Genomic DNA, 9344 nt, shown 5'->3' on the forward strand with positions numbered 1-9344 from the left:
CTTTATTGATGAGATTTGACAATTATTTTTAGTGGTTTCTTTCTTGGCTTACATGAGTGGCTTTTGAGATAACTAAGAGAGCATATTTTTTACGTGTACAGGACCCTTTCGAAGTGTAGAGACACTCTTTATCTTCATGGTTCTTTACTGTCGATAATTTCTGAGTAATTTAATTTTCCGTGTACTTCTGGGGTGTGAAATTGTTTCTTTCTTTCAAGTAGGACCGAGACAAAAATCGGGCCAAAAATCGGATTTTTTTAACATCCTTTCAAGCTTCAAAATGCTTTTTTTATTTTTTTCTATGGTTACTTTTCGCCGCGACTATCGATATCATATCTAAAAAATACTGGTTTATTTTCAAAATCGTATTACTCGATAAAAAGAAATCGTAGGAAAATTTTTGAAAAAACTTTTTGGAGGGAAAATGTAATTTATATGTGGCGGCTAACCACAACAACATATGGTAGCAAGCGCCTGCCGGTAGACTATACACAGCACGCGTTACCGAAAATTCCCACTAAGTGCAAGGGGATTCCCCCACAAGCCTCGCGCCTCGCCGCTAGGCGGCGAAGCACATGAGTGAGTTTCCGAGAGTGGGATATTCCAGGAGGAGGCAGGAGCGGTATATAAGGCCGCACGCAGCACCAGGCCGTCGAGTCATGACTCAGTAGTCGCTTGAGTGAGTTCTCACAAATTTTTTGGGAGGCGAAATTTAAGGCTTCGCAACATTCGTAACGGCGAAGCCGCATACCACGGCCGCTGTCGACGCCCCGATCATCAGGGCCGATCAGACCGTGGGACGAGGACGCTGCACTAGCAAGGCGAGTTTCCTTTGAACTCTTTTTTTTCGTCGAGGGGAAAAATGCACCTTATGCACACCCCACCAGCTGGGACCAGCAGGGTAGTGTAGGAGGCTCTCCTGGCCGCCATGCTGCAGACCAGACATACCCATTAAAAAACCCCTCGTGACCCCAATTCACCGATATTCCCCGGGTACCGCTATCGCATTACTTCCGGGGAACCCGGTCGGCAGCGCTAATTGGACGCCCAACTTGTCCAGCATCCTTACTGATTTGGGCTCGCCTTGGTGGAGGGGGCGCCCAACAGGCAAATGGGGGACGCAGGATCCCGCCGGTTGACTCAGCGCTTCCTTTGAACTCCTGCCTAGAATCTACAGCCACTCACCTTGGAGCCACCACGCCTGATCAGACCTCCTCGACAACTATTAGAGCTGTGAGATGTACGCACAAGACGCTATACTTTGCTCACAGGACCGTGGTCCGTTCCTGAAGCGCTATCACCGTTGCCGCTTTCACCTCGACTAAGGAAGACCAGAGGAACATGCAAACGGCCTCGTTAAGAGGATGCTAGACTGTCTGTTTTATCGACCGAAACGATTATATTTTTGCAGACCGAAATCTTTTTATTGGTTTAATAGAAATAATAAATACTTTTCCATGATTAAAGTGCACATAGCAATTAACCGCGACATCCCCGAGTTTATGTTAAAAATTAAAAAAATTAGAAAATTCGAGATTTTTATCGGATTCTAATGTCAGATCGTAACAATATTTGCTTAATACAAAAGTTTTGCAACTTGTATGTACAAAATAAGATCACTTCGCAGTGGGAATTGCATGAAGGAGTATCAGTGAACTTTCAGAAATGAGTTTAAAAGCCTAGTAAAAAATATTTTCTTATCTAAAATTTTCATATGTATGTGTGCGAGATCGAGGCTCAAGAATAAAACAGACCTGTAAATTAATTGCTCGATATCGCGATAGACAGCGCTATAATCAGTTTGTGTGATAAGGAGAGGCAATCTCGTAACATCCTTCTCTTCCATTTCGCGTAATAATATATGTCAATATACATGTACGCGCACATTAAGGCATTACACTCTTGCGTTCTCTTTCTCGCATTGCACGTCATAGATACTCGCGCGGCGCCGTAACAATCGTTCGCGTAACAAGCTGCACGAAAACAGGGTTACAACATGTTACATGGAAAATATTCTGTGTAAGTTATACATATACACTACAGGGTGTCCCATTTTAATCGATCACCCCGAATAACTTTTTTAATTTTGATTGTAGAAAAGAACGTTTCAGACAAAAGTTATATGGTTTCAAGGGGGACATAAGACGGTGCCATTAGTTTAACCTTGAAGAGTCAGCTGAAAGTCTCGTGAAGGTCACCTCCAACTTTTTAAATGGGACACCCTATATGCTTTTGTATATTCTTATAGCTCATCTCGAGAGCTTTCCAAAACACTATAATTAAGTTAGTTTTCATTAAGTACTTTCCGAGTTATGAGGCTTGAAATAATTTCTAAATTTTACATAAACTGTAAAATATCTTGTAAAATATTTATTTTTCGATTATCTCTTACCTTAATACTTTTATGTACAAAATAATGAGAGGAATCAATTTGTGTAAAGAAAACATACAGTTGTTTTTTCTTTACACCAATTGATTCCTCTCATTATTTTGTACATAAAAGTATTAAGGTAAGATAATCGAAAAATGAATATTTTACTAGATATTTTATGGTTTATATAAAATTAAGAAATTATTTCAAGCCTCATAACTCGAAAAGTACTGAATGAAGAAATACTTTCTTATAGTGTTTTGGAAAGCTCTCGAGATAAGCTACAAGAATAAGTAATAAAAAATAGGGGTTCCCATTTAAAAAACGGAAGTTGACCTTCAAATGATCTTGAAAATGACCTTTGTCGAATCCAAGGTCACTATTAGATAGCCCCCTTTGTTCCCTACAACTTTTATCCGAGTCGTTTTCCTTCAAACGTTGATCCTGAAAAGTTATGAGGGCGGAACTTTTAAAATGGGACACCCTTTATATACAGGGTCCCATTTTATTCTTGTCAGTCAAATATCTCGATATTACTTAGAGTTAAAAAAAATGTTTCAGACAAAAGTTGTATGGCTTGAAGAGGGCCATAAGACGGTGTCATTGGTTTGACATTGAAAAGTCGTTTGAAGATCACGTGAAGGTCACCTTCAATTTTTTAAAAGGAACCCCCTATTTTTATTACTTATTCTTGTAGCTTATCTCAAGAGCTTTCCAAAACACTATAATAAAGTATTTCTTCACTGAGTACTTTTCGAGTTATGAGGCTTAAAATAATATCTTAATTTTACATAAACCATAAAATATCTAGTAAAATATTCATTTTTCTTACCTTAATACTTTTATGTACAAAATAATGAGAGGAATCATATGTAATTGTTAATTGCAAATTATATATTTTTTCTTAAAAACAACTATGTGTTTTCTTTACACCAATTGATTATTTCATTCTTGATTATTTCATCACAGTTACTTTTAAGGTCCCCCCCGAATGGGTCTCCACCTTGGCGTGGTGGAGGGGCTTACGGCCGCATCCGGACCCACCCGTTAAGGGGTGGAGCCGGATGCGATCAACGAAGAGGGACCCCCCCAAGCCAAGGTGTTAATAAAACTGTGCCGACGGCTGCGTGGCGCAGGAGGTGCTGCGTCTCGAACGATTCCCCCGGATACCGGGCGACCTCTGGGGTATTTAGCCAAGCCCCAGTCATTCGCAGCTCTAGTTGGGTGATATCGCGCATCCGCGGTTCTCGTGGGACGAAAATGGACTTGACAAACGCACAAAACAAAATGACAAAAGACACCACTATGGACAAAGTCCTCCAGGGCGTGGCTCCCTTAGGGAGCGAACGACCGGAGGAATGTAACTCGGGGGCACTTAAAACCCGAGTTAGATACAGCGGAGCAGCAAGGAGACGCTACAAGAAGCAGCTTCAGAGGGAGAGAGAGGCTACCAAAGTCCAAATCCCTCCCGCTGAAGCTGATTCTAGTCCTGGGCCTAGCAGCGGTGGAGCCCCGACTGTGGCGCTTAAACGCGCCCGGCCGGGGAATAACACCCCTAGTCCCATCGATACTCACCAGGGTAAATGACCCAAGATCAATGATCAAGGGTCATATGCCAAGCGACCAAAGGGCTTGTCAGACTAGCTCTCATTTTGGAGGACTTCCCTGACAAAAAACTAGGAGCCGCGGATTGTGGATTGATCAGGAAAATGATAAGAGGGCGTATCCTCGAGTTACCCGAGGGTACAAAAGCCCCCACATTCTCCGGCTCCTGAGAGAGAGACGGAGCATTTGCTTTTGCGTGCGACGACGAGCAATCGGGGGACTGGCTAAAAAGCCTATCCTCCGACCTGAAGGTGGGGGGAAATTCCCTACGTGTAGTGCCGGTCGATGAGCTGCCTAGGCGCCATCGAGTGGTGGTACACGTGGAGGAGCCAGACTTGTCTGCTGAGGAAGCCTTGTGGCTCTTCGGCAGATAAAATGCAGAACTGGCGACCGGAAATTGGATCGTCACCAAGGGGAGCGTGAGTAGGGATGCCACGAGCACCCACTTCGCCTGCTTGATTGCAGATCAATCTCTGGACGCCCTGAAGTCCTGCAATTTCAGGCTCAGCTGCAGTCTCGGACGGGCATCCGTTAGGCTGCTTGAAAGGGAGTGCGGCAGAAAGCCTGAATCCGTGGAGGGGACACCAGTGGGGACTGCCTAAATATGACGGTCTCCACGGTACCCATCACCCAAATTAACTTGCACAGTAAAGGCGCCTCGGTTATCCTTACCAGGAGCACCGTTGCCATTATCCAGGAGCCTTGACTCCTGAATAATGCCATCAAAGGTTTGGGCGGCTGTGGAACTATTTTCAGAGCCTGTTTGAATCGCAAACTAAGGATATGCATTGCAACAAAAGGCCTTAATATCACTTTTCTGCCTCAGTTTAGCAGCGAAGACCTAACTGTCGTCCAGACGAGCATCAACCTGGAGGAGAGGAAGACAATGGACTTACTTATAGGGTCAGCATATACAGGGTGATTCAAAATAACCCCCTTGTCCCTGAAATGACACATTCTTGAATCAATTCTAAGACGATTTTTCCTTTGGCAAAATTTCGTCCGAAGCTTAGTTTTTGAATTATTAAAGGAAGTAGTTAACGTATGACGGGTCGAATACAAAAGGCAGGCAAGGGTGGCGCGATTCACCGTCAGACGCGGGTGCTTACGCGGGGCGCCTGCTGCAATCAGCTGGTCGCTATACACATACAGACACACATGCGAACACATACATTCTCTCTCTGTCTGTCTGTCTGTCTCTCTCTCTCTCTCTCATTCGCTCACTCACCTGTAATTTTTTTTTTTTTTTACGAGAGAGGGGAAAATGCATTTTATGCATACCCACCGGTCGATCCAGTGAGTTATGTGGGACTCGAGTACCAAGTCAAATTACCAACTCCCTACCCACTAAAAACCCCTCTCTTTTCACGAATTTCCTTTGACACACTGTCCCTCTGATTTCCCGAGATCTGTTTTCACATAACGTCAAAAAATAGTTATTATTACCTTGTTCGATGACTTTTGATGTATTGCTGTAATTGCTTGAAGGAGAAATGAATTTTCCGATAGATCGTACGTTCTCAAATTTAACGTAGATATCACGTTGCAAAAGACAAGAAATCCACACTAAATTATTAACTGAAAGTTTTTCTCCTTTCATGAACTGTATTCTTTTATAAACTTTAACGTAATCACATTTATTTACTCACTCGATGAGACGAGAAATTTACTAATGACTCTAACTGTTGGCGATTAAAAATCACTCGATGAAAGAAACACGCGCGGACACGTTACTACACGACGCGACAACGCGACAATGCGACGATAATTATTCGGCGACTGCAAGCAGTTTTTTATCATGGTAGGTTGCGGTAGGTTAAGCCTCTTGCACAATGCTAGGCAACAAGCAATAAGAACAGAAATAGTATCTATTCACTGTTCCTATTGGCGAATATTTTCTGTTCCGCGTATTTATTGGTGAATAGTTTCTATTCCTTATTTCTATTGCCTGTTGCCTAGCATTGTGCAAGGGGCTTTAAGGTACTACTGGCGCTATCGAACGCGATCATGTGTTCGATTGAAGAATGCGGTAAACATAATAAACATTTAACATATTAATATTATTATTATCATGAATGTGTGTGATATCCATACATCGTATGATATCTATTTAAAAATTAATTAGATTAAATAAGTGTTTTTAAAATATTTATTACTTTTACTATTATCTTAAATAAATATTTAATATTAATATTTTATACCCGTCATTTAGACCCGTCATACGTTAACTACTTCCTTTAATAATTCAAAAACTAAGCTTCGGACGAAATTTTGCCAAAGGAAAAATCGTCTTAGAATTGATTCAAGAATGTGTCATTCAAGGGGGTTATTTTGAATCACCCTGTATGTCCTACGATTCCTGCGATCCTCTACTCCAGCACAATGTTAAAAACCTGGTTGCCCATGCTGAGAAGGCGGGACTCGGACTCCTCCTGGGCTGTGACGCTAACTCCCACCACGTCGGTTGGGGGAGCTCAAACATCAACCCGAGAGGGGAGAGCCTACACAACTTTATCTTGGGCAAGGGACTCATCATCCTAAACAGAGGTACGGAGCCCACCTTTATGGATGCCAGAAGACAAGAGGTAATTGACATTACTATTTGTACTAAAGGCGTGTCTGAACTGATAAGAGACTGGAGGGTCTTAGATGAACCTTCAGGATCTAACCTAGATAGAACCTTCAGGATCTGACCACAGGCAGATACGTCTCACCCTCCGCCAACAACCCACGAATTTGTGGAGGCGGAATCCCAGAAAAACGATTTGGGACGGCTTTAGGTTAGATCTGAGAAACAGACTAACTACCGTTCCGACCAGATTCCATACCAGAGATAACCTGGAAACTGCCGCGGCTTGTTTAAGCAACGCTATTTCGAATGCCTTTGAGGCGAATTGCCCCCTGAAACTTATACGGTCTCAGACTAAAGTCCCCTGGTGGAATAAAGAGCTATCAAAGTTCAGATCCGAGACCAGGAGACAACAAGGCTAGAAACTCTTGCCTGCCTTCGCACTGGGAAGCTTTTAGGAACGCCCAACGCAGGTATAGCAGGGAAATAGTCAGAAGTAAACGTAGTAGTTGGAGAGAGTTCTGCGAAAGCGTCGAGAGTGCTCCAGAAGCCTCCAGACTGAACAGAATACTCAGTTCCAACAATCACACCCAGCTAGGATGCCTTAAACGACCCGACATGGACTATACAGTCAACCTTACTGAATCCATCGAGCACCTCATGGAGACTAACTTCCCGGGTTTTCGAATTGTCGACAATAATTCTACCACTCGCGCTAGACCCAGAGATGTCTTCAAACCCAGGGATTGGTCATCAGCGGCGAAGATAGTCCATCCCAAGGGTATTGAATGGGCCGTCAAAACCTTCAAACCCTATAAATCACCTGGACCAGACGGAATTTATTCCGCCTGTCTACAAGAAGGACTGGGCCTATTGATAGGCCCCCTAGTTAAAGTGCTCAGGGCTAGCATAGCCCTTAGACACGTGCCCCTTGTCTGGAGTGGCACTAGAGTCACTTTTATACCCAAACCAGGCAGGAATGGCCACATTTCGGCGAAAGACTTCAGACCCATCAGCCTTACTTCCTTTGTTCTGAAGACATTGGAGAGACTGATTGACAGCCACATTAGGTCACATCCCCTCACTACTCGACCGCTGGCCTTTTCTCAGTACGCCTATAGGGCGGGCAGATCCACGGATACTGCCCTTCATCACCTTATGAGCAAGATTGAGACACAGCTGGCGACAGAAAGGTATGCCCTAGGACTATTTTTGGATATCGAGGGGGCATTTGATACCAACTCATATAGAGCGATCAAAGAGACCATGCACAGGCATGATATCTCTGAAACTCTGATCGATTGGACACAAAGCATGCTATCGGACAGAACTTTGATTACTGTTTAATTACTGTTGTAACTTTGATGACTGTTAATTACGGAGATAAAACCTTGAGTGATCTTCTGGCCAGAGGCTTCCCGCAGGGCGGCGTTCTCTCTCCGCTCTTGTGGTGCCTTGTGGTGGACGAACTCTTGGTTAAATTACAAGAAGCGGGCCTCCTTGTCTATGATTACGCGGATGACGTAGCTGCAATTGTGAGGAGTAGCTTTCTCTCAACCCTTAAGGAGCTTATGAATAAAGCACTTAAGATTATTCAAAACTGATGTCAAGCCAAAGGTCTTACGGTTAATCCGTCTAAAACTGAGGCTATAATTTTCAATAGAAAATACAAGCCCGAATTCATAGGGCCTCTGAGGCTCTGGGGCAAAGAGCTTCCATACTCTTCCTCGGTAAAATACTTGGGAGTCCATCTTGACCCCAAATTAAGTTGAAAACTTCATCTTGAAGTTAAACGCAAAAAATTCTACACTTCCATGTGGGCATGTAGAAGGGTTGTAGGTAAAACATGGGGCATTAAACCCAGAGTTGCCCTCTGGACCTACAAAGCCATTCTACTGCCCCGTCTCACATATGCAGCCGTGGTCTGGTGGCCCAGGGTGGAGAAAGTGAGGCCAGGAACCTACTCAAAAGCCTTCAGGGATGTTACCTTAGGGCGGCGATGGGAGCCATGAGAACCACCCCTATGAAGGCGCTTGAGATTGCACTCTGTCTTCCACCCCTGGATCACTTTATTATCAGCACAGCCAAACTTTCTACCTACAGATTAAAGTGTCAGGGTGAGTGGAGAGGACAGCATCTTGGTCATACCAGGCTATCGTTCCTCCATGAACACCCATTCTCTCTGCTGCAGGATAGAATACCTAGGAAATCTCAGGTCTCTAAGTTCTTCAAAACCCAGATACCTTCTAGAGAAGATTGGAGTAAACCAGAACGAATCTGCCGGCGAAACTGGGACATCTGGTACACGGATGGCTCGGGGGCAGAAGGACGATTTGGAGCTGGAGTCTACGGCTCAAGGACTAACCATAGGGAATCTTACTCCCTAGGGGAGCTGGCCATGGTTTTTCAAGCTGAGGTTCTAGCAATCCTTGAGTGTGCAAACACTTTAACTTTAGTTAAAGCCACCAACAGAAACATACTCATCTGCTCCGATAGTAGGGCAGCTCCTGGGTTCCCGGTCATCAGGGAATTCATGGCAATGAGGTGGCGAACGGCCTGGCAAAACTAGGCACCCTCGAGGTCCTGGCTAGACAGGTCGTCGGCGTCCCCTATGCCACAGGTAAAAGACTCATCAAAGAGTCTTTAAAACGGGAACATCTGGTTTCGTGGGGCCAGGTTCAGGGCTGTCGTCAAGCCAAGCTTCTGCTGAACCAACCCTTTTCTAAAAGGACGGATGAACTCTTAACCATGAGCAGAAAGAAGCTCAATGTCTCCATTGACCTACTCACGGGCCATGTG

At 44.1% G+C, this 9344-nt stretch overlaps 1 pseudogene; it reads left to right on the plus strand.

Annotated features, from left to right (window-relative positions):
* Positions 1 to 3631: 3631 nt before the first annotated feature.
* On the plus strand, positions 3632 to 4578 carry LOC145960120 (uncharacterized; annotated as a pseudogene).
* The last annotated feature ends 4766 nt before the right edge of the window (positions 4579 to 9344 follow it).

The sequence above is a fragment of the Camponotus vicinus genome, unplaced genomic scaffold (assembly GCF_025532165.1).
Source record: "Camponotus vicinus isolate PSW18456_S1 unplaced genomic scaffold, iyCamVici1.0 SCAF_10, whole genome shotgun sequence".
In the NCBI taxonomy this organism is placed as follows: Eukaryota; Metazoa; Arthropoda; class Insecta; order Hymenoptera; family Formicidae; genus Camponotus; species Camponotus vicinus.